Genomic DNA, 26,836 nt, shown 5'->3' with positions numbered 1-26,836 from the left:
GGTTCATTTTTTTCCCTGCAGTGAATGAATATGCTAAATTTCACAAAATAAATCTATGGATCTATGGAAATGGACATGTGTATTGGGAAGAAAGTGTGTGTGTGTGTGTGTGCATGTGCATGTGCATGTACATATTTGATTACATGAATTTATTGATTGATTTGAAAGAAAAGACATATTTTGTTTTTACAATTAAGTAGGTGAGGAAATAATTATTTTCACCTTGCCATAGAGGGTCTAAATGCCTATGTGAATCACATTCATAAAGTTGATTCCAGGCTTGGCAATAACAGAGGAATAAAAGACCCAAATGGTACCCAAGACTGCTATAATTATGGACTGAAATGTGTTCCTCTTTAAAGCAGTGAACCAGTGCCAAAAATTTCCAAATACTAGAAGTAACTTCCAAAACTGTTTACATTTATATTACATTACATAATGTAAATTACATTTACATTACATCATTTACATAAATGATTCTATACACAAAACACTAATGATGAATTGGATTAGACTTTTTCAAAGCGACAAGTTTGCAGCTAGACTCAGAATAAATGAGTGCAGCATTTTATATGCATAAACTGGGAAAAATAATAACTACCTAGTAGGGTAGTCGTGAAGATTTAATGAGAATAATAAATATAAAGCACACAGTAGGATCATCAACCGATAATAGAAAATCAATGGTCATTCCCTTGTCCTCAAAGGACTGTTCAAACCAGTCCTTAAATCTTTGATATTTCAAGGAATGACTTTCTAAACTAAACAATAACTGAGCAATTTAGAAAATGAATTCAGATTTTAGCCAGTAAGTCAGAAATTCCTTCTCATTCCTGACTCCATGCTTTCCAACAAGGTGGATAGAAAAACAGGGCTGTTCCCACACCTCCCCTATCAGTGGCCCACTTTTATACCCAGATGCCAATGCTGTTCCCTCTTTCCCCTGGCCCTTATTCTCAGCTGGCTATCATTATTTCCCTCAAGATATGGGCTGGAAATGAATTCTTCTATTTCTCTTCTGGAGTCATTTATATTTCTCTGAAGAATTTGGAAGGCAGAAAAACTGTTTGAGAGCCAAATACATCCATTTTTAAGAGTAGAAGCAATATAATTTGCAGGAAGTTTTCTGTAACTCTGCCCATTTTTATCCCAGTATAAAGACTAGGAATATAATTTTATATGGGCCAGGGGATTGAAGAATCCATGCAGTTTACACTGAAATTCTTTTTATGAGTCAGTTTTCCCCCCAGAAAAAGTTAGCTCTGCCTTTGTATTAAAGGGTCTTGACACTTTGGCTCATTTATCTACCACCTCTGCAAACCCAGCCAGAAAAACTGAATTAGCAAGTGAACATGTGAATTAATATAATTAGATAGGAGTAAATTGAACCACAGTCCTTCCAAATATGACTGACTGTAGTTTTTATTAGGAGTGGCTAAAGAATCATAGTTCCTACTTAAAAGCTGGGGCAGGGGGAATAAGAGGGAATACTGATTAAATGCCAACCACTGGACACTCATGTAATAATACTTTAAATATTATTTCTAAAAGGGCTTGGATCTGGCCCATTGCACTGATACTGTCAATCTCTTAGATACCACCTACCTGCTTGCCAGGAAATGCTATATCTATCAATAAAAACTGGAATGTTTGCTATTCTTTCTTTAGTAGGCTTTCATTGATAGGGGCCAAAAATTCTACCACAAACTAGGAAGGGTGGGAAGGGAGCTTATTGAAATAAACCACAATTCTTTGGTTCTTATTCCTTGAAGTATGATATGATGTGGGTAAGTCTGCAAACTTCGCATTTCAAGTATCTTTAGCATCTCTCCTTCCTTTTTCTGGTTACCACTTGCCTGCTTTTTAAATACTGTTGTATATCTCTTAGCAATACCTTGGCAACAGCTTTAGCACCCTTTACAAACTGTTTCAGTGTAAGAACACAATCTTTTCCCAAATAATCAAATCTTATAAACAGTAACATACTTTAAATAAGCAATGTTTTTCAAATTGAGTTCTTAAAGCCTTATGGTTCTACAAGAGTATATCAGGAGTCACTGCTGCTCAAGTTTCCCACTTCTACTTTAATTAAAGCTGTTTCGTTTATATCTATTTTATAAATTGAAGTTCTGAGGAAGACGTTGTTACCAAAAGCTTTCGTAGCTATAAATAATTGCTTGAAAATAAACTATTTATCTATCTCCATCCATATTAGGTGAACAATGTAAATTTTGTTGAATTTTTTCATTTTTATCATTGTTCTACCATATATTAAAGTATGACATGATACAATTAAACCCAATCAGGGAGCTCTTCTCAGGCCACTGGCTAACTAAAGTTAGGGCCAATCAGCCACCTAGAGAAATAGTGTACCCATTAAAAGAATCTGCATTCTAAAATTAATTCTTCAAAGTCCAGATAACTGTTGGCATGAGAATTCTGGGGTACTTTTCACAAGTTCTGGAACGAATAAATATTTTTGTCACATTCAGTCACATGTCAGTGTAGAGAGACCTAGCTAATGCATGACTTCTGGTTTAGTCTGCCTGCATCAACCATGTCTGTGAGATTGTGATATCTGATAGAGCCAAAAGAAGGAGAATTTTACTAATTCTAGACAGGTATCAATGATTAGTAGCTAGGAGTATAGTGAACACTTGTTGGACTGAAGAGAATACTGAAGACACTGCTTTAAGAGGTTGAATACTCTACAAATATTTCGTGTGAGTTGGAAAGTAAGTCTTCTCAGGCTACCATAAAAAAATCCTACAATGTAGGTGGCTCAAACAACAGAAATTTATTTTCTCACAGTTTTCGAGGCCATAAGTTCATGATCAAGGTGCTGGCAAATTTTGTTCCTGATGAGGGCTCTCTTTTTGGCTTGTAGACAGCCACCTTCTCAGTGTGTCTTCACATGGCCTCACTCTGTGTGTGTGAGGGAGAGAGAAAGAGAGCTCTCTCATGCCTATTCTTCTTTTTATAAAAATGCCAATCTCATCAGGTCAGGGACCCACCTTTATGACCTGATTTAACCCTAATTACCTTCCAAAGGTCCTATCTCCAAATACCATCACATTGAAGGTTAGGGATTTAACATATGAATTTTCAGGAGGCCACAATTAATTCAGTCCATAACGGAGAGTAATGACACTTAAGCATGTCTTCTGGCCTCAAATTTTATACTTTTCTGTAGTCTTGTTTTAATTATTTGATTGGACATGTAACATTTATTAGGATTAGTCAATTGTACCATTTGCTCCCAATGTCACTCTTGCCCCAAATTTATCACTTCACTAACCTTCTCCTTCGACACTAAGTCTGGAGAGAAGACTCAAAATGTTAGCAGAATTAATTGCTCCACCCTCATAGGATAATGAGAAGAGCACCCCAAAAATCCTACTCTTTTCAAAATCTCTCCTTCACAAGTCTGTCATGATGTTGACCATTTTCCCTTCCTACCTGCTCTAAATTCCTAGCATCAGAGTTATCCCTTAGATTCAGGAAGGGAAAAAAGGAATGACATAGAAAAAGAGAAGAAACTTTCTCCAGAAAGTCACTGGTTAAGTGAATATTCACTACCGGGGAAGGGAGAGGGTGCCCCCCATTTTTACAATTCAGGATTCTATGATTAAAAGACTACCACATGTTAACTTCTCAAATTAGGCAACTCCCACTTTGAGAAGGTACAAAGTCTGGTCTTGAGAATATGAGAACCAAGTTTGTGTGTTTCAAGGGGGTCAGGAAACATGGTAGTAACAAATTCTTATGGAGCTGAAAGGGAAGATCCTACTAGGGCACAACCCAACCCAGGGGCTTTGAATCTGGGAGAATCAGAGAAGGAGAATCAGGTATCAGTCCAAAAGGAGGCAGCAGAAACATGGTATGGGAAGCCACTGGGAGGAGAGACACAAAAACAAGCTACCTACATCACCATTTTGCCTAGGGCACATTCTGGATGCTTGCCAGGAAACTAATTATAGCAACTCAGACCTCCAAACCAAAATGACCACTTGCGCTAGATCAGGTAGCACAAAGTGATCATTTCCAAAAGTGAATACCAAGTGGATGCTCAATACATGTTTGCATGTTTTGGTAAATTGAACTGATCTTAAGCCTGCTCTACTTTCATCCTTGATTTAGAAACTTCATGACATTATCTTTACTTTCTGTTGATCAGTTATCTGTTATAATCTAACAGTTCATCTATTAATTAGCTTGTCCATATGCCTTACATATCTCAAAAATAAGGACAAACATAGGTAAAACATATACCAAAAATTAGGAGCAACTTTTTAACAGCAGAATACAGTTATCTTAGGCATTGCTGCCTTCACTTTGCCTTTGAGAGTTGATGAAGAAAACAATAAAACCTTATCTTTCTATAACACTTTTACATTACTGAAGGTTTTTCATTATTTCTCACAGATTATTTGTTATAAACACAATTTCAAAACACAAAGTGGTACCAAATCAAGGAATTCTTATTTCATCACCCCCTGTCTGAGAAACGTAGGAGTGTAGAAAAAAGAAAGAATCTGTTATTCACAGCTTGAAGCAGTTGGAATATCTTTGGGATTCAAGGTGACCCATAGCAAAACTTACCCATCAAAGACTTTCTTTATGATCCCTCTTGTTCCTCCACTTTAGCCAACAGACAAAGCCTTGCATACCAATTCCCCAGCTGCTCACAGTGCCAAAGTAATTTCAACACCAAAAGCCCACTCAGCCCTGGAGAATAAGAAATAGCATATGCACTCGTGGCTTTTTGATTAAAGCTCAAGTGCTACATCTGAGAAAGCTTCTGCCCTTTAGAAAGCTTGAAGTCCTTAGGCCATGTATGCCTTTGATTACCTACCCTCCAAAAAGCCTGAGAGTGCCTCTTCTGCTATCAAAGGCTAGAGAAAAACGGGGAGGAATTTCAACCCCAGTTGTATTACCATACCACCTCAACACTTGAAGAGAACTTGAGAAATGACCTTTACATACCCAGAATATTTTAGGAAAATGCATGTACAGCTTGGTTGTTGAGACATTTACAAACATATATTAAAATATATGATAGAGCTATTACTTATGTAAGTGATGTGCCATTTGCAGTATGAATAATAAAAGCAGAATTTCTAAATGGCAGGGTTGTCTGCTCTTTCAGCAACATTTTATAAAATTAATAGTTTTTATTTTTAGAGAAATTTTAGGTATACAGAAAAATTGAATGGAAAGTACCAAGAGTTCCTATATACTCTCTCAACCCTTCCCATCCCCACGCAGTTTCCCCTATTATTAACATCTTGCATTAGTATGGTACATTGGTTATAATTTATGAGCTAATACTGACATACCATTTTCACTAATGTCTATAATTACCCTAGGATTTATTCTTGGTACTGTACAATTCTATGAGTTTGGACCAATGTATCTACCATTTTAGCATCATACAGATTAGTTACACTGCCCTAAACATACCCTGTGCTCCCACTTATTAATCCCTCCCTTCCTCTTTCCAAACCCCTTGCAACCAATGATCTTTATATTGTCTCCATAGTTTTGCCTTTTCTGGAATGTCATATAGTTGGAATCATACAGTATATAGCCATTTCAGATTGTCTTCTTACACTTAGCAATATGCATTTAAAATTGCTGAATGTCTTTTCATCACATAAAATCTCATTTCTTTTTATTGCTGAATAACAGTCTATTTTATGTAAGTGCCACAATTTATCCATTCACCTATTGAAAAACATCTTGGTTGCATCCCAGTTTTTGGCAATTGTGAATAAAGCTGCTATAAACATTTGTGTGAGTGTTTTTGTGTGAACATAAGCTTTCAACCCATTTGGTAAATACCAAAGTATGCAATTGCTAGATCCTATGGTAAGAGTATGTTTAGTTGTGTAAGAAACTGCCAAACTATCTTGCAAAGTGGCTGTACCATTTTGCAATCCCACGAGCAATGAATGAGAGCTCCTGTTGCTCCACATTGTCACTAGCATCTGGTATTGTTATTGTTTTGGATTTTAGCTATTATAATAGGTAGGTATCATTTTTATTTTAATTTACAATTCTCTGATGACATATGATGTTGAGCATCTTTTCATGTGCTTATTTGCCATCTGTAATATTCTTTGGTGAGGTGTCTGCACAGATCCTTTGCCCATTGTTAAAATTGGATTGTTTCTTTTCTTATTGTTCAGTTTTAAGAGTTTTTTATATATTTCAGATACCAATCCTTTATCAGATATGTGTTTAGTAAAGATTTTCTCCCAATCTGTGCCTTGTCTTTTTTATTTTTTAAGCAGTGCCTTTGGCAGAGTAGAAGTTTTTAACTTTAATGAAGTCCAACTTATTAATTTTTTCTTCAATGGATCATGTTTTAGGTGTTGTATCCAAAAAATAATTGTTAAAGTCAAGGTCACCTAGATTTTCTACTGTTATTTTCTAGGAATTTTAGAGTTTTATAATTCACATTTAAATCCATGACCCATTTTGAGTTAATTTTTGTGAAAGGTATAAGCTGTATGTCTAGATTCTTGTTTTTTTTTTTGCTTGTGGCTGTCCCAGTGTTCCGGTACCATTTGTTAAAAAGACTATCTTTTCTCCATTCAATTGCCTTTGTTCCTCATCAAAAATCAGTTGACTACATTAGTGTGAGTCTATTTCTGGGCTCTCTATTCTGTGTTATTAATCTATTTGTCTGTTCTTTTACCAATACAGCAATGTCTTCATCACTATAGCTTTATAGTAAGGCTTGGAATTGGATAGTGGCCATCCTCCATATTTTTTCTTCTTTAATATCATGTTGGCTGTTTGGGGTCTTTTGCCTCTCCTTATCAACTTTATAATCAGTTTGTCAATATCCATGAAATAACTTTCTGGGATTTTTGATTGGGATTGCATGAACTCTACATATAAAGTTGGGAAGACTGACACTTTGACAACATTGAATCCTCCTACCTATATACATGACCTATCTCTCTATTTATTTAGATCTTCTTTAATTTCCTTCATCAGAGTTTTATAGTTTTTCACATATAGTTCTTGTGCATATTTTGTTAGATTTACACCAAATTATCTTATTTTTGGTGCTAATGTAAATCATATTATGTGTGTTTCAGTTTTAGTTTTTAAATGACAAATAATAATTGCATATATTTATGGAGTAAAATGTGATGTTATGATATATGTATACATTGTGGAATTATTAAATCAAGCTAATTAATATTTTCATTATCTCACATACTATTTCTTTGCAGTGAGAACATTTAAAATCTACTCTTTTGGAAATTTTGAAATATACATTATTATTGACCATTAGTCACCATGCTGTGCAATAGATCACTAAAATTTATTCCTCCTTTCTTACTGAAACTTTGTACCCTTTGACCAATATCTCCCCATTCTCCATCCATACTCCTCCCCAGTCCCTGGTAATCACCATTTTACTCTCTACATCTACGGGTTCTACTTTTTAAGTGTGACATGTAAGTGAGATCATGCAATATTTGTCTTTACTATGCTTGGTTTATTTTGTTCAGCATAATGTTCTCTAGGTTCATCCCTGTTGTCACAAATGACAGAATTTCCTCATTTTTTAAGGCTTAATAGTATTCTATTGTATATATACACAACATTTTCTTTACCCATTCATCTGTTGATGAACACTTAGGTTACTAATTATCAAGGGAATGCAAATTAATACCACAATGAGATATCATCTCACATCTGTTCAGATGGCTGTTATAAAAAAGATGAAAGGTAACAAGTGTTGGTAAGGATGTGGAGAAGAAGGAACACTTATACACTGTTGATAGGAATGTAAAATTAGTACAGCCATTAAGGAAAACATTATGGAGTTTCCTCATAAAACTAAAAATAGAATTACCATATAATCCAGTAATCCCACTTCTGGGTATATATCCAAAGGAATTAAAATCAGTATGTCAAAGAGATATCTGCACCTTCGTGTTCATTGCAGCATTATCCACAATAGACAAGAAATAATATTGTGTTTTAATTTTGAATTCCCTAGTTCATTGCTGGTATATAGGGAAGCAATTTGACTTTTGCATATTGACTTTGTATTCTGCAACTTTGCTATAATCACTAACTAGTTCCAGGAGTTCTTTAGGGATTTTCTACACAGACAATCATGTCATCTGCAAAACAAACACAGATTTATTTCTTTCTTCCCAACCTGTACACCTTTTATTTCCTGTTCTTATCTTATTGCATTAGCAAGGACTTCCAGTACAATGTGGAATAAGAGTGGTGAGAGGTGCTAATCTTGCCTTGTTTCTAATCTTAGCAGGAAAGCATTTAGTTTCTGACCATTAAAAATGATGTTAGTTGTAGGTTTTCTGTAGATGTTCTTTATCAACTTGAGGAAGTTCCCCTCTGTTCCTAATTTTCAGAGAGTTTTTATCATGAATAGATGTTGAATTTTGTCAAATGCTTTTTCTACATTGATACGATCACATGGTTTTTCTTCCTGTTGATGTGATGGATTACATGAATTGTCAGCAACAATTTTGAAACCTAATGTCCCATAATACTGTAAGGTTGATGAAATTATACCATATCAGGAAGCCATTAATTAAGTTTTCAAAAATATTTAATATAGGAAAATGCTAATTTATAATAAAAATTAAAAGAGCAGTATACATGTATATAATACACATATATACAATCTTGTGTGTGTATATATACATACACACATATACGTATTCAATTCTCATTATTCATAGTAGTATCTTCTATAAGGTCACCACAAACACTGAATTAGCAAATACTGAACATAGCTCCTTGGGGAACCAGAGGGTTGTATTCCTGTAAGCCTCTGGTCACACTTTTTTCATCAATCAATTAATATATAACCTTGTTTTATATATGTTTCCGTTTAGAGACACCTTATTTAATATATATTTTTGATTCATTAACATTGAACTCATGATCAACTTCACTATAACTCATGTCTGAATGAAGCTTACATAACACAGATATCTTCTCCTCAAAGCGCATCACAGCCTTCTCGCACTTAGGAAAACAAGATAGCACTGCAGCGCCACATTTGTGGGCCATTTTAAACAACAAAATCACCAATAAAAGCACAAAAATTTGAAAAACATGGCACTTAATATACTGCAAAAGGATGTGTTTACAGTATAAGACTGAAACAAGAAGGCAAAGCATAACTTTGTTCAGTCTCAGCTGGGAATGTGTGTGTTGGGTGCCTCAAATTTGTTGCCACTCTACATGTCTATGAATGACCATGAAAGAATGTCAAGTATTAATTTGGGGGTTATAAATTTTAGTGAGTAGGGAAATTTGCAAATATGGAATCCATGAATAATGAGAACTCTGTATGTGTGTATGTGTATATGTATATACACACACATTTATACATATATTACGATTTAAAGTTATATAAAAATGGAAAAGGAAATATACATAGTACTAAAAGGAAATAGATTAGATTACAGTAGTGTTTATTACAGGTGATTTTGATTTGTACTCTTTGTACTTTTCTGTCATTTTTCAATTTTTTTATGTGTAAAGATCTTCATTGCAGAGTCAACTACAGTGATAAATTTGCTAAACCAAAATGTTCATTGAAGAATGCTTAGTCATGGCACTTTCATTAACATAAAATAATATGCAGCCTTTAAATATTGTATTAAGAATATTTTTGATAAGTAGAAAATGATTATTATATAATATTAAATCAAAAAGTAAGATATCGAACTACATATATTGAGTTCTCAACTCTCAAGAAATGGCTATGAGGACATAGGCCTCCATAGGTTAGCAATGTTTCTCTCCAAGGGGTGGGATTATGAGTAATTATTATCCTTTTCCCTAAATATTTCTACATTTTCTCAACTCCCCAAAATGAGCACCACACAGCCCTCTTTAAAAATAGAAAAAAAAATATTTACCATGCCTAGTAACTAATCAAAATCTCAGAGATCTAAACCATTTTTCTGGAACATAAGACAACCCTGTAATTTCTAAATTCTTTTCCAGGGAAGACATTCAATTTTAAGTACATTTCAGGTTTAATATTCTCTGCTTTTCCAGATAATATTTCTATAATGAACATGCAGTACTTTTATAGTAAACCAAAAACAATAGAAGGAAAAGGAAAAAATAAAATTGTCCTGAGAAATGTTACTAAGATGTTAACAGTATGCAGACATGAATTTGAAACTGAACTAATCCATGCAACCATTTCAAGGTGACATAAATTGGAGGAAGAGATTATCTATATCTCTATTCCCATGGAAGATAAGCAGGGTAAAGATGAGAAAAACATGTGTGAGTATAAGTCATGTTCAAAAAGTAGGAGAAACTGATGGTAAACATTTGCTTCCCTACACTATGTGCTGCAGCATGTTAATATCATGAGTTTCCTTACAAATAAATATAGGTTTTGAAAGTATGTATACATTTTATTGAAACACATTGTATATTTTGGGTCTGCTGGAAAGCCTGTTTGTAACACTATTAAATTACACAACACATAAAAGACCACACAGCTTCTAAACAGATGTGCAAGCTTTTGTTAAGGCAAAACTCTTCTTTAACTTTGGAGTATGCTATATTTTAGAATGGATTGGGTTCACCAAAATAATTCCCTCATGAAGAATTCTTTGGTTATGGTATAGAACCTTTCTTCAGAGTCCCTACATAGACTCAAAGAGGGAATAAAAAATGTAGAAGCCCGAGACTCAGAACCTCTTGGACTTCTAAAATCTGACAATAAGAAGCAAATAATGTAGTCTATGTAGCCCACCTTTTGGAGTTAGGAGGGAATGAGCCATAAAAATATTTCGAAACAATTATTAAGGTGTAAAAAAGATTGAAAAATCAAATTATTAAGTGAAATAACATCAACATGTCACTTAGGCTTAGACTGTTGACATCTGTGACATATTCTGACAATATCCCTTCAAGGGTTTTCTTACTTCAAGTGTCATCGCTTGTTTATAAGAAGTGTGATTATAAAGTAATGTGACTATTTCGATCTAACATACCATATACCATTTTCCTCATAATGAACACCTTTCCCTTCAAAGGAATCACTTTAAGATGCTACAGACTTATTTCATTGCTCAAACTCTGCTTGGAACTCCTTTTTAGAAAATACCTTCTGACACACGAGAAAGGCCATCTGAACATTTTATAGTCCTTCTTTATTTTCTGACTCCAGTTTAATGGCAAGACATTGCTTTAAACCCCTTTTATTATTTCTCAGCCAAAGTTACCACTCCCCTCCGAAGGTAGTGATTGACTATTATTAGGAATATTTAAAAGATGAAAACATAAAATTTATAATGTATTTTAGTATTTGTGGATATAAAGAAATCTCCTTATTATATCGTTAAGTTTAAAAATCATTTATTGGCCGGGCGTGGTGGCTCACGCCTGTAATCCTAGCACTCTGGGAGGCTGAGGGGGGAGGATGGCTCAAGGTCAGGAGTTCAAGACCAGCCTAAGCAAGAGTGAGACCCTGTCTCTACTAAAAATACAAAGAAATTAGCTGGACAACTAAAAATATATAGGAAAAAATTAGCCAGGCATAGTGGCGCATGCCTGTAGTCCCAGCTACTCGGGAGGCTGAGGCAGAAGGATCACTTGAGCCCAGGAGTTTGAAGTTGCTGTGAGCTAGGCTGACACCACGGCACCTAGGCTGGGCAACAGAGTGAGACTCTGTCCCCAAAAAAACTCACTTATTAAATGGCATGTATAGTATGATATTTATATTTTTTCCAAATTTTTATTCAACAGATGTTTATTGAGCAACCTACTGTGTGTCAGACACTGTTTATTATTTAAACAATAAAGAAAAAAAAGTCCTGTCATTATGAAGCGTATCATCTAGCAAAGGAGACAGACAATAAACAAATAAAAAATATATATAGTATGCTGTCCGGTAAGAATAAGTGCTAGAAAGAAAAAGAAAGCAAGTAAGGGAACATGTACTATCAGGAGGAGGCACTATTTTAGATATAACAGTGGATGGCACACAGATACTTCAATGAAGCAAAAGAGAAAATCATGTGAATGTCTATGGGTAGGGCATTCCAAGAGAGAACAACAAGCTGAAGTCCCCAAAGCAGAATCATGCTTGAGTTGTTTGAGGAACAGCAAAGAGGCCAGTGTGGCCGAAATGGAGAGGGAGAATGACAATTAATGATACAATAGAAGGAGGCAGGAGCCAAGTGGACCTCATAGACCATGTAAAGGAGGGTGGATTTATTGGAATTGTGATGGAAAGTCATTGGCCACTTTTGATAGAGAAATGACATGATCTGATGAATATTTTAAAAGGATCACTCTGGATATTAGATGAAAAATAGACTGTAGACCAGCTAGGAGGTTATTTATATAGTCCAGGCAAGAAATCATGATGGTCAAGACAAGGGTGATGACAATGTTGAAGGTGGTGAGGACTGAATACATTCGTTATATTTTTGATGGTAAAACTAGTAAGATTGTGTATATGTACATCAATATATACTAACATAAAATGTTAACAGTGGATATCTATGAATTTTGGAGTTATAAGTGATCTTTAGTGTCTTTTTTGTGCCTTTCTATACTAGTTGATGATTTTTTTAATCAATAAATAAAGTTGTTTCATTTGGGGGTAGAATAGGGTGGGGTTCATAATCAGAAACTCAGCCAGTGAAGCCATCTGACAAAAATATAGTGCCAAAGATTTGCAGCCACTGGGTAGTTGAGGTATCTGCTGCCAGAATGACAACTAGGGTTTCCCTGCTGAAAAGGGATAAACGTTGGACAGTAAGATAGGTCAATCCAAGGAAAGCCAAGTGCCTGAGACCACGCACACTTCTTGGGGTATGGCAGACCATTGGGCAAGAACTCAGCAGTAATCATAGAAGGAATCCTGCTATGGGGGCACAGCATTCCAGGAGCCTGACAACAAACAACAAGCAGAGGTTAAGGCCTGCAACATGATGGATATCCAGTGGTAGGTAAGATTTCCTAACAAAATTGTGTTCCTCAACTTTAGAGGAACATGGCAGTAGACAGAGACCCAAACAGGCAGGTGGTGGCATAGTAAAATAGGGCCGAAACACAAGGACTCAATCTTCACCAAATCCATGGGAAGCCTGATAACCCTCTGTCTCTAGCCAAGCCACAAATTCAGTGGGAGAGCAAGGTTACTCCATCAGTAGGAGAAGACAAAGATTCCTTTATTGATAACCACAACCTATCCTAATGGTTCCATGATTCTATAACCCTTAAAGACACAGAAAGAACTGCCTCATTTTCAAGGCTAGTTGAAGCAGATATATGTTTCCAAGAGAGATAAAGAATCGCATTCATTTCAGGTGTTCATGTGCACAGCAATCTTCCCTCAGTAGGACATAACACAAAAACCCAAGTCTACACTATCTATTAGATCCTATTTTGACATCTTGATTCTAAGTTCCTTGATAATTAGGGCCTTATCTTATTCATCTTTACATCCTTAGTATGTCCAGTGTCCAGTTCATGGTAGGTATTCCATGTTTATTTGTTGAAAAAAAAGGAATAAATGAATGGATGAATCTGATATCACTGGAAATTCTGTTTGGTAAAATTATGAGGACATTGTGTTTATATTATACACTTGCATATAAGTTGTATTAATACATTCGTCTCTGTAACATCACCCACCCAAACTTGTTTAAGTTCTAACTGGAAAAACAATAACCCTTTAAAAATGCCCACTAATTCAACCAAATTGTTTTCTAAGTTCTGCCTACAATTTTACATATGTTGATACTAATCAGCTTGGGTCAACCCTGTACCCAGCAGTTTGTCAGGGCTGACCTGAATCATCAATGTCCTTCTGGAGACATATAACTGGTTCTTCCTTCCATCTACACAGTGTAGCCTTCCCTACATAAAATAAGTGACTGTACACCAAAGTACTATAATGGGAACTAATGCACCATTTCTCAAATTCTAGCATTATCAGGAGGTACGTTGACTGGACAGGACATTCAGAGACCTAGATTCTAGCCCCCGCTCTGTCACTAAATAGCAGCCTAACCTCAGACAAGTCACTTTTTCTCTGTGTGCTATCATTTACCAATTTGTAAAATATATAGGTAGAGCCAGAGGCCCCATGATGTCACTTTTGGCTTTAAGGTTACATAAGGTCCACGAGGACAGGGGCTCAGGGCCTGGAAACTCAAGAATGCTGGACAAAACTTTTTGAATGAAGAAACAAAGGAGCATCTAAATTCAATCAAAACTATGGATAATGTGTCTCCCCACGAAGTAGAGAGGACCTTAGTGAATGAACACAGGGAAAGAGTCTGAACATGTTGAAAATTGAAATGCAAACCCCTGTACTTGAAAAGAAATTTCTATGGGGACTCAAGTTCTGACTATCAAAATTCAGTGACATATCCACTACACATGAAAAATAGCTCTCTTACCAAAAGGTGCAATGAATTAAAGAGTCTTCTCGAAATCATATGAGGTAAGGTTCAACCATGTGATTAGGATGAATATATTATGTACAAAATTAGGTACTTCCTTGGTAGTATTTAGTTAACACTTTCAGACCTGAGGGCACCATATATAATTCACAAGAGTAATATTTTATTTAATCCTATTAAATGTCTTCTCAGATGCCTCTAAATTATCCCTGTGAAATTTTTCAATCAATCTTCAGTCTGAAAAGAATTTCATATAATCTAAACTGTTTATTCAAACTTTATTTTTCTCCCTCAATTTACAGTCAACTACAATAATAAACATTCTGATTAATAATAATCAAAATTATTATAGCTACAATTCATAGACTATGTACCATGTGCCATATACGATCCTCAATATTTTAGATACATCATTTTATTTAATGCTCACAATGACCCTATGAATTAGTTATTATCACCATTTTATAGATGAGCAAATGAAGCTCAGGAAGGTTAAATAGCCTGCCGAAGGTATTCATAGCTCACAAGCACCAGATCTAGGACATAAACCCCAGCCTCACTGACTGCAAAGTCTAAGTAAGCTCTTACCCTTTATGTTATACTGTTCAATAATACATTGGTGTCGGACTATTATTCTTTCAGTAAGTGTTTATTAAACACTAAATGCTGGGCACTGTGCTACAGTTGGGAATAAAGTAGTAAGCAAGAAAGAGCCTTTTCCACAGTTCTTACACACTAGCAGAGAAGACAATAAAGTAAGCAATAATAGTGTGTTAACTGCTATGGTGGTGAATGAGGAGTTTGCGGGAGATCACAGAGCAAACACATTTTAAGTATAAATTCAACTCCAAAACTCACCTTTTGGTTGGATAAACCTGCCTCAATTTTGTGTATGCAGCAGTTTCTACAGAGACTGACAATGAATTCAACTGGTCACACACGCACAGGTAGATTTTCTTAAGCTATAATTTTCATTAGATAATGAACATTTGCCTCCCCCTTAGGATGACGCTGGACACTGTTAGCCTGCTAGACAGTTTCTGCAACATACAATTAATGAAATGGAGGCCTCCGTAACTATTTCCTTTCTTAGGAAAACCTAGTAACTTTACATAACAATAGTGAAATATGCATGTGAACCTGAATGCATTTATTCTCTAAATCAAATTATCAAATTAAATTTTGTAAATGTTAGCAAAATCATGGGAATCTTCAAAAAGACAAAGGTAATATCAATTGGTGATTTTCTTTGGTAATACCTGAAGAATCTAATGATAAAAGTCCCTGTCTAATTTCATTTAGAGGTTTGAAACACCCATTTCCTTTGGTGTACATGCTGTTATTTGCCTATATGGATCTGAGGCAGAATTTTAGAATCATGATAAATATTATAATGACTACAATTCTTGAACACATATGTGTGTCAGGCATTGTGCAATGTGCTTTATAAGCATCATCCCATTTGATCCTCACAATTAAGAATTATCATCCCCATTTTGCAAATGAGAAAAGTGAAACTCAGAGAGAGGAGGTATCTTACCTAGGAATCCGGGTCTGAACCCAGGAAGTCAGAATATAGAGCCCAGAATCTTAAACCACTGAAGACATTGGCAAGCAGTGGTAAAGTACTTAGCAAGGGCCTGTACTTAGTAATTTGCTAACCATCACACAAAAAGGAGTTGCTTTTTGTACACAAGACTAGACACATTATTGAAAACCAGCTTTCGGATCAAGACATTCATCCTCATCGATTCTGCACTTTCTGGGGCTGTCACTGAGATCCAAGCCCCACCAGCATTTATTAGAGATTGGTAATCTTATTTAAACAACACACAAAATTGCTCTCAAGAAGAGAATAAAAATTCAGAGCGAAAGTGTTGGGAAATACAGGTACGACCATTTCCTGCCCACCAGATCTTCCTTATAAAATGAAGTTCTTCACCCTAAGGGTGCTATGGATGGTTTGTGAGGAATCAAATGCAACTTTTTATATTTATGAGAAACTTCCTTTTGTGGGGGCAGGGGAGAAAGTAAAGTACATAGCTTTTATCAGATTCAAAAAGCGATCTGTGACATAAAGAGGAAAGTGTCTGTTTCTTTAAATGAATGTTTAAATCTTTTCTAGAAATCTGGAAAAATTTTGTCATATATACAGCATTCCCCTTCTATCTTCTCTTCTGGAGTCTCAACCACGACTCTGGCCTAACTCCTAAGGCACTCCCTCACCCCACAGCCCTCAGACAGCCTCTTTCCTGACTCTTGTCCTGCCTACTTCCCTTCCAGAATTTGCTGATAACTCCCAGGGACAAGCTATATCTGTGGCAATCAAAGGGACAGAGAAAAGTGACTGAATTCACAATTCTCCAGCCCCACGTGGCATGCCAGCTGCAGTCTGTGCAGACCTATTACAGCAAAAGCTGTGTGATCTGGCACTTCCCCAGCAGGAAAGAACTGGAAACCAGCATTTCTAAAATGCCCTAATACAAATCTCCAATCTAGTAACTGAAACTGATGCCATTGAAATTCAGCTACAGTGACACAACACTTTGAAAGAGGCCTGATCAAAATGCAAAGCTAAAAGTTGTCTCCGATGACTTGAGCTAAGCATCATAAACCCAGCGGATGAAAGAAAATCAAAACTTTACACGGATTGAAACCAAACAAAAACAAAAACCAGTAGAAGGTAAAAGATATTTTAAAATACCAAATGAGAGTGGGAAATAGAGGTAGTCGTGAAACCTTGAAAAGTATTTCTCTGTCTTTAAAATGATTATAATGACTATATAGATATCTGGAAACCTGTGTAGCACATAATTTTAAGTGAAAAAAACAAGACATACAATTGTTATGATTACAACTGTAGAAATGTGTATGTACATGCAAAAAGAATGGGAAAGGATATATGAGAGTACAATCATTCTTAATTTTAAGGTGCTGGGACTCAGAACAATATTTTTCCATATTAAAATTTATAGAATGTCAATGGTATAGTGTTTACTATTTGAAGGGAGAAAGAGGACAATATCCCCCACTAAAAAAGAAGTGTTAATAGTCATTAAGCTCAGAGAGGCAATTTATAGAAAAGTACATCTAAAGTTGCTTCTAAATTATTAAGCTGACTATATCTAGAGACTAAATCTATTTTCTTCCCATCAAAACTGCAGCACTTAAAATATTCAAAGCACAGAAGTAAAAAGAAAAAGAAGTTTACCAAGTTCTTGGGAAATTTAGCTCAATTAAAATTATTTTTGAGGCTTGAACTATACACTCAGTTCTGTGAAATGGTAGAGAAATAGATTTAAACGGTAAATATTTGCCAGCTCATTTCCCCAAACCCATGCACTTGAGTGTCTCTTTGGCCTCTGCCTGCCTCCAGACTCCCCTTCAGTGCAGTGTTGGTTTTGCCATCTCATTCCTGCCTCTGGAAACCTGTTTATACCTGACATCAAGTTTCTATTTGCTACATGGTAATCCTTTGGTAAATTCAAGTAGTAAGCAGTGGGATTTTTAAATTTTTCTGATAACCATATACCTCACACTTGTTCTCCCTATTTATTAGCCTTCCTGCTAAGTTCTGGGCACAGAGGAAATAGAAACTGTTACCTGATAGGCTTAGGTCATTAAGATTCAATGCCCAGGCCCTCTTTATTTCCCCCTAAAGTCTATGGATGCAATTCAGGTCATGACCAGGAGGTTAATGGTTGCCTGGGTTTACTTATGGTCAAGGCTCCTCAAAGGCATGACAAATGAACCTGAGACTTCAATCTACTTATGTTTTTTACATAACATATATAACAAGTTAATTATTATACTTTGCTATTGTAACAAACTCTAGTTACTCAAAGCACCAAGTGATAAATTTAGAGCAACATTTCAAGAAATATAAATATTTAATCTAGTCCTTGATGGACATCACCCTGACATTAGTAAAATAATTATTCCTGAATCTTAATCATTTGAAATTCATTTTATATCTCTGAGCTTCAGTTGCCTCATCTGTAAATTTAGAATATTGTTACCTGCCTCAAAAGGAGTATATGGAATCAAATGATCTGAGATCCCTTCCAACTCTAAAGTGTGGAACAAGATGATAAGACAGAGCATAACTAGGTTTTAAAATAGTTTTACAGTGATTTCTTCAAACAGGTGTTTAATATTTATTTACTCAACGTTTTGGTAATGAGAGAGACAACAAACACGATCGAAAATATTCCTTACTTGCAGAACAGCTTTGCAAACAAGGTCATCTCTGGGTTGGAAGCATCCGGTACTGACTCCACACTTTGCCCTGTTAGATTTTGGCACATATGTATGTATGTATGCATATGTGCGTGTGTGTGTATAATCTTTTAGCCTCAATAGCATTACATTTTTCGAAATTTCCATCCACATAATATATAAAATAAAATTTCCAAAGATGTTATTAAATACATATGCCTCTCTCTCCCTCCCCCCGCCCCACAGAAACCAATATATGATAAGAATTACATTATTACAATAGAACCAGGTTAAAACCTTTTTTCCAGGGATAAGCAATAATGTAAACAGCTTCCATGGAAGATGCCCAACCTCAGGAAGGAAACCTGCACCCCACATCTGTAGGTTCCCATTACCTTTTAAACTACAGACTAATGAATCTAGAGTTCCAGGAGAGACTACGTCTCAAGCCGTTAAGAAAAAGTAAAGAAATCTGAAAAGTTTGTCCCAGGAGAAACCTCATGTCTGTCATCACCTTGGCTGATGATAGGCACCAAGTTACTGCCTTTGGCTGCTAGTTTAGCTATTACCTTTTTCCTAGCGAGTTTGGGTTGTTAAAGACCATGGGGTCATCTTCTCTTGCCCTAATGCCAACATTTCCTCTTTTAGTGAGGAGTAGCAAAAATATGTCTGGGGTGATCATCACCTACAGTTAAAAGAGTAGGCAGATGTGCAGTGAGAATAAGTTACTATACCTAGAGGTGGGGAGGTCAACTGCATTTTGAAGACATTTTTTAAATGTTGTATACTATGTGTCTTAATATAGCATGTATCAATAAATATTATAAATAATTTATAAATATTCTGTTTCTAGTTCCTACCAGTGTCTGGCAAGTTAACAGGCACTCAGTAAACTCACTCAACATGTTTTTGCTGAGAACCTACTATTTACAAGGATGTGATGTTTATTAAACTTCTTGTAATACATACTAACTTGGAATACTAACTTGGAGGTTAGTTTCTACACACACACACACACACACACACACACACACACACAAACATCCAACCCTCATTCTGTTCACCAGTTTCTCATTGCCTAATAAATCTAAACCAGGGATTATCAAGGGGCAGCCCATAGGTCAAATCAGACCACAGAGAATTTTGCTGTGGGGGAGAATGACCCAGCCTACCAGCAGTATCAGGATGCTGCTAACAACCTAAGAGAAGATTACAAATTTCACCACACTTTCAGCACTGAGATAGCAAAGTTCTTGAAAGTCTCCCCAGGGAAGTTGGTTGTGATGCAGCCTGAGAAATTCCAGTCCAAGTATGAGCCCAGGAGCAACGTGATGGACATTCGGGGTTCTACAAAGGGCGTGGCCATCAAGGACTACGTGGTGAAGCACGCCTTGGCCTTGGTGGGCCACCGCAAGACCTCCAACGATGCAAAGGGGTACAGCAGGCGCCTCCTGGTGGTCGTCTACTACGGCGTGGACTTCAGCTTTGATTACAGAGCTGCTACTCAGTTTTGGCGGAACAAAGTCCTGGAGGTGGCCAAGGCCTTCCGTGAGTACACCTTCACCATCGCTGACGAGGAGGACTACGCCACGGAGGTGAAGGACCTGGGGCTCAGTGAGAGCGGGGAGGACGTCAACGTGGCCATCCTGGACGAGAGTGGGAAGAAGTTCGCCATGGATCCAGAGGAGTTTGATTCCGACATGCTCCGCGAGTTTGTCGCGGCTTTCAAAAAAGGAAAACTAAAGCAGGTCATCAAATCCCAGCCAGTGCCCAAGAACAACAACGGGCCAGTTAAGGTTGTGGTGGGGAAGACCTTCAATTCCATCGTGATGGACCCCAAGAAGGACGTCCTCATCGAGTTGTATACGCCGTGGTGTGGGCACTGCAAGCAGTTGGAGCCCGTGTACGCCAGCCTGGCCAAGAAGTACAAGGGCCAGAAGGGCCTGGTCATTGCCAAGATGGATGCCACCGCCAACGATGTCACCAGCAACCGCTACAAGGTGGAGGGCTTCCCCACCATCTATTTCACCCCCAGTGGGGACAAAAAGAATCCAATTAAATTTGAGGGCAGAGAGAGAGATCTGGAGAATTTGAGCAAGTTTGTGGAAGAACATGCCACAAAACTGAGTAGGACCAAGGAAGAGCTTTGAAGGCCATGAGGTCTGCAGAGGGTAGGGGGGTACCGGACACACCGCATTCCAGCAGTGGCAGCCAGGGCACCCGCAACAGCCAGCGGCCGAGGCCAGTAACACAATGGTAGTATCACAATTCTTTTTTTTTTTTTATACTTTGGTATTTCACTTCATGTTCTGAATCCTGAATAGCCATGAATGACTCGATAGTTCAGATTTTTATGGAGGATACGCCTATTTTTATCATGTGGGGGTTGATTTTGTTTTTTTTTTTTGGCATCTTCTACTTTCTTTATTGTTTCCTCAAAACAGATAAGTTGAATCCCCTCTGTGTGAAAATATTTTCTTTTTTAATTTAAAGTTTAAAAAACCTTTGCCAAGGAAAAATCACAGTATTTCTTAAAATTTTTAAATAGTTGCCAATATTTAACATGATGGAAATTACCTTGAAAAAAAAATGTGTAGCTCTGGCCTCACAGGATTACATGATCTGGAGCTGCAATATAGTTGCCCTCTTTGGGTGGGGTATGCATTCTTCAGTTTGCCAACCTCTACCTGGCCTGCTTCACTCACTTATGTTCCCTTTTAGGGCCCCAGACACAGCTGAGTTTGTGCCTCCTGATCTAAACACGATCAGGTTTTTTTTATGACAAATTCTTTCTCTCTCTTCAGTGCACCTGCCTTGGAGCTTGACAAGCAGGCAACTGAGTGTTTCACCCAAGTCGAACTATAGAAAAAAATAAATCCCTAGAAATACTCTTTGGTGTGCCCTATACCAGATGCATGTGCACTTTTTAGTGGTCATTATCTTAGCCCAGATCCTCCTCCTCTTTCACCTAAAATACTACAGTAGTCTTCTATTGTTTTTTCTGCCATCCGCACCCATCAAGTCTTCTTCCAAACTGCTGAGTTTGCTTTTTCTAAAGAAGACCTGATTCTACCTCACTCCTATTGAAAACCTCTACTGGCTAGCTTAGCTAGCTAGCTACACTTGGATAGAATAAAATCCAAATCCCTTAGCACAGCAAACATGTGCCAAGTATGAATTTTAACGGTCTTCATTCTGGATTCTGTAAAAATGTTAGTTTGTTGTTTTATAATAGCTGAGTCACTATTTAGAGGTCACATTCCACCAGAAAGCAGAGAACTCAATTTAGCTGATTTCAGGTAAGTTCAGTTACTTATGGATTTTCACAGTCATTTCAGGTTTAACTACAATCCAAGACTTTCGCCTCTCTATGCTGCTCCATTTTGTTCTAAGATTGATCTAAGTCCAAGGGGACTATAAATCCTCATGACATAGAGGCTGCAAGGATGCAAGGTCCATGTCCATATCTATCCTCTATCAAATGCAAAGTATATAATCCTAATTGAGTTCTTGACTGTCATTCCCTCTCTATGCTAGCATCTTCTGACCTAGAAGTCTTCCCATCTGGCCTCAGGTCCTGTGGTTCAAACGTCTTTCCATCCCGGTGTCCGCTTGCCATGATTGACAGACCCCTCCAGGTCTGCAGGCTGTCAGTGGCCCATAGGGAAACCACTGGCTGATTCCCACTCCAGGTCTTATTTTAAAACATTTGCCATGCATTTTAAACCACTTGTTCAGTGTCTGTCTTCCTCAGTAGGAGAATAGCGCTAAGTTTTGAGGATATATCTGCAAATATATCCTCAAAACTTATCATTGTGCCTTGCTCACAAAATGGTTGTTGAATGAATAAAAGTTGCCTTACAACACGGCCTACCCTGACCCTTCTGGCTTCATCTACACACACATACAAACACAGACAAATGAAGTACAGGGTGCTACAGAAGTACTTAATAGGGAATACTAACTTAATCTGAGTTTTCAGGGCAGGTCTATCTGAGGAAATGATGCTTAAGTACTGTGAATATAGCACATTTAACCCCCACCCCATTCCCCTCTCAAACAAACTCACATTCATGTTAATACATAGGCAAGCATGGGCACTTCACAACAGTGATCATTTTGATCACTGTGATTTAAAAATGTCTTTCAAGTCCCAGGATTTTTCAGAGATGTCTCGGGTGGCTATGAGAAATGACAGGGCCTTCAAGAGAGCAGGGGGTCTAGGTTCCTGGTAGGCAGAATAATGACCCCCCAAAGTGTCTACATCTTAATTCTCAGAACCTGTGAATATGTTACCTTACATGGCAAAAAGTACTTTGCAAACGTTATTAAAGTTAAGGACCTTGAGGTGCTTACCTAGATTATCTTGGTGGGCCCAGTCAAATCACATGGGTCCTTGAAAATGTAGAACCTTTCCTAGCTGTGATCAGAGAGAAACATGATGAAAGAACAAAGGTCATAGAGATGGGATGTTGGTGGCTTTGAAGATGAAGGAAGGAGGCAATGAGCCAAGGAATGCGGGCAGCCTCTAGAATCCAGAAAAGGCAAGAAAACAGATTCTCCCTTAGAACCTACGGAAAGGAACACGGCCCTGCTTATACCTTGATTTTAGCCCAGTGACCTCCAGAGCTGTAAGAAAATAAATTTGTGTTATTTTAAGCCACTAAGTTTTTGGCCATTTGCTATGGCAGCCATGGAAAACGATGGTGTCCCTATTACCTACCCCCTCTGCTGCTTCAAACAGAGCATCTCTGCATTTATATTTGCTGTACTGGGGTTCTACAGAAAAGTTCATTTGAGGTCAGGGTTCCAAGATGACCTGCCTTGTTCCCTTAAACATGCCTTGACACCTTTCCTCTTGCTGTTGTCTCTATCTATACTCTCTTATTCCTGGCTGCTTAGGTTCACCCAGCATTCTTCCAGACATCCTTTGAGAACCAGCTCATATGCCACTCTTTCTCTAACTGTCTCTGATATCCCTACCCTACTCTATCCCAGGCGGAATTAATTGTTCCTTCTTCTTAGTTTCCATTATGCTTCATACATGCTTTTCTTCTTGAACTTACTATAAATTGACAATTTCTGAGGGACAAGGACCATATCTTACCTACACCTTTTTAGCAAAGCATCTAGCCAAGTGTTTGGCACATAGTAGATACTTCTTTGATCATTGTGTTTAAGTGAGCCTCTGCTTACTGTATTTTCAGTCCCAGATCCTGTTTATTTTTTTCATAGCGCTTACAATAACTTGTAATTCTGTGTTTATTATTTTTTTGTATTTACTGTCTATCTTTCCCACTAGATTAAGTTTGAGGATGACATGTCAGGCCCAGTTACCATGGTATCCATAGCATCTGACACACTGACTGTCACAGTGTGGGCTCTTAATAAGTATTTAGGGAATAAATACATTGTTGAATGTGTATTTGTTTAATTTAATTAGCATTTGGGAGAATGGGATCCATTTTTGCAGAGTTAACCCTAAGCATAGCTTTTGAGAATTGCAGAAAGAGGCCTGCAGTAAAGGAGTCCAGAGATCATGTCCAGCCACCCTCTCTCAATTCACAGTACCCGACCCCATTGTTCCTAATAGGAATAGCCAGGCCTCATCTCACTGAAGCAGCTGCTCACTCCCAAGAGAGTGAATAAATGGAGTTCTGGCACACAGCTCTGAAAGGCTGCCAACTTTCAATACAACTTGTCACTGTGCATTGGAGGCATTTACTTGAGAATAATTAGTAGCCCTTCTGTGCATCAAAAGTGACCAAATCCATAGCATCCCTATTGAGATTGATGACTTTGTTTTCCAAACCTCATCAGAGAAGATGTTTTGCAATTTCGGTGGTAAAATCAATATGCTGAGCAAACACCCATAGTGCATATTGGGTGACTTTTATTAAGTATGTTGGGCCGGTAACTAATGGTTGCCACAGATAAAAGTATTCATATCTACTAATTAGAAAATCCTAGTAGGAAATGGATTCCTTTTGAGGCTGTTTTATAATGTAAACACACCTAAGTGTTTTAGACAGACAACTCTTCTGAGTTTATTTGTTTCTCCTCAACCAAGGCCAGCCCTACAAGAAGGCAAGATATATAGTAACCTATATAGTGTGATTTAAGGAACATCAGGAAGACGTGCCCTCAAAAATATCTCTCCCACTATTAGTACCACCTGAAAATTCACCATTTAACAATCATTCCCTTAAATGCAAATCAAAACCAAAATGAGATATCACTTATCTCCAGTGAGAATAGCCTTTATCAAAAAGTCCCAAAACAATAAATGTTGGCATGGATGCGGAGAGATAGGAACACTCATACACTGCTGATGGGACTGCAAACTAGTGCAACCTCTTGGAAAGCAATATGGAGATACCTTAAAGAGATACAAGTAGAATTACCATTCGATCCAGCAATCCCATTACTGGGCATCTACCCAAAAGAAGAAAAGACATTCTATAAAAAAGACATCTGCACTCGAATGTTTAGAGCAGCACAATTCACAATTGCAAAGATGTGGAAACAACCCAAGCATCCATCAATACATGAGTGGATTAATAAAATGTGGTATATGTATACCATGGAGTACTATTCAGCTTTAAGAAACAATGGTGATATAGCACCTCTTGTATTTTCCTGGATAGAGCTGGAACCCATTCTACTAAGTGAAGTATCCCAACAATGGAAAAATAAGCACCACATGTACTCACCATCAAATTGGTTTTAACAGATCAACACCTAAGTGTACATATAGGAATAACATTTATTGAGGGTCGGCCAGATGGGAGGGGGGAGGAGGGGATGGGTATATGCATACATAATGAGTGCAATGCACACCGTTTGGGGGATGGACAGGCTTGAAGCTCTGACTTGGCGGGGGAAGTGGGGAGCAAGGGCATTATACATAACATAAACATTTATACCCCCGTAATATGCTGAAATAAAAAAAATAAAAAAGCAATCATTCCCCTAGCTTACAGCCAAGTACCACCCTGTCTAGTTAAAGTTCAAATATCTGGAATAGTAAGCTCTAGTCCCTAACTATGAATAAGGTGATATGATTCTTGATTTGGAACAGACTTTACATGGAAAAACAAAAGGAAAACAAGAGTTGAAAGAAATGTGTGAGTGTTTTTATATGTTATGGGGATAGGGAAGAGTTTGAGCTGTGCACAATATCCAAAGAAGAGAAGTGGGAGGATGGGGGGTGGGAGGGAACTCTGCAGTGGAAGTGAGCTATCACTGCAGATGAACTTGCCCCATCTCAACCTGCCCTAGGAACACCAGGCTTGAATATTTCCTCTCATGTATATGAATGTCTTCTCTGGGAAAATAACAAATCTCTTTCTGAAATGGGTCTTCCATGCTTGACAATGCTTAGGCCAAGGCCATCCCTCAAAAAAAGTTGTAAAGCTGATCATGTTTTCTTAAGTTTCCCTAGCAACTCTTTTCTGGGCTCTCTTTCCTAGGCAGTGCTATTTTTCCTCTCCATACTTGAACTCTTAGAAAAATATTTAAAGTCTCTAGAAGCACTCATCTACCTGGCTTTATATCTGATTGTGGAAAAAGAACTTGATGCCTATTGAAAAGATGTGAGACATGGAAGAATTATTGGGAGAGAAATTTAGGATAACAACAAGGATTTAGAATGATCAAAAGCTTCCCCAAAATTCCAGAAATTAAACAGTCATAACCTTAATCTAGTGGTCAGTCTGAGCATCGCTATTGGGATGAGCATGATCATTGTGTTTAAGTGAGCCTCTGCTTACTGTATTTTCAGTCCCAGATCCTGTTTATTTTTTTCATAGCGCTTACAATAACTTGTAATTCTGTGTTTATTATTTTTTTGTATTTACTGTCTATCTTTCCCACTAGATTAAGTTTGAGGATGACATGTCAGGCCCAGTTACCATGGTATCCATAGCATCTGACACACTGACTGTCACAGTGTGGGCTCTTAATAAGTATTTAGGGAATAAATACATTGTTGAATGTGTATTTGTTTAATTTAATTAGCATTTGGGAGAATGGGATCCATTTTTGCAGAGTTAACCCTAAGCATAGCTTTTGAGAATTGCAGAAAGAGGCCTGCAGTAAAGGAGTCCAGAGATCATGTCCAGCCACCCTCTCTCAATTCACAGTACCCGACCCCATTGTTC

General features: G+C 37.3%; 1 pseudogene across 1 annotated transcript; it reads left to right on the top strand.

Annotated features, from left to right (window-relative positions):
* Nucleotides 1–3,746: 3,746 nt before the first annotated feature.
* LOC105817743 lies at nt 3,747–20,901 on the top strand (annotated as a pseudogene). The gene is made up of 2 exons (XR_001137857.1): nt 3,747–3,880; nt 19,771–20,901. The product of XR_001137857.1 is annotated as a protein disulfide-isomerase A4 pseudogene (transcript).
* The last annotated feature ends 5,935 nt before the right edge of the window (nt 20,902–26,836 follow it).

This window comes from Propithecus coquereli, unplaced genomic scaffold (assembly GCF_000956105.1).
Source record: "Propithecus coquereli isolate 6110/MARCELLA unplaced genomic scaffold, Pcoq_1.0 Scaffold422, whole genome shotgun sequence".
Classification (NCBI taxonomy): Eukaryota; Metazoa; Chordata; class Mammalia; order Primates; family Indriidae; genus Propithecus; species Propithecus coquereli.
Note: the sequence above shows the minus strand (reverse complement) of the source record. Positions and strands in the feature narration are given on the sequence as shown.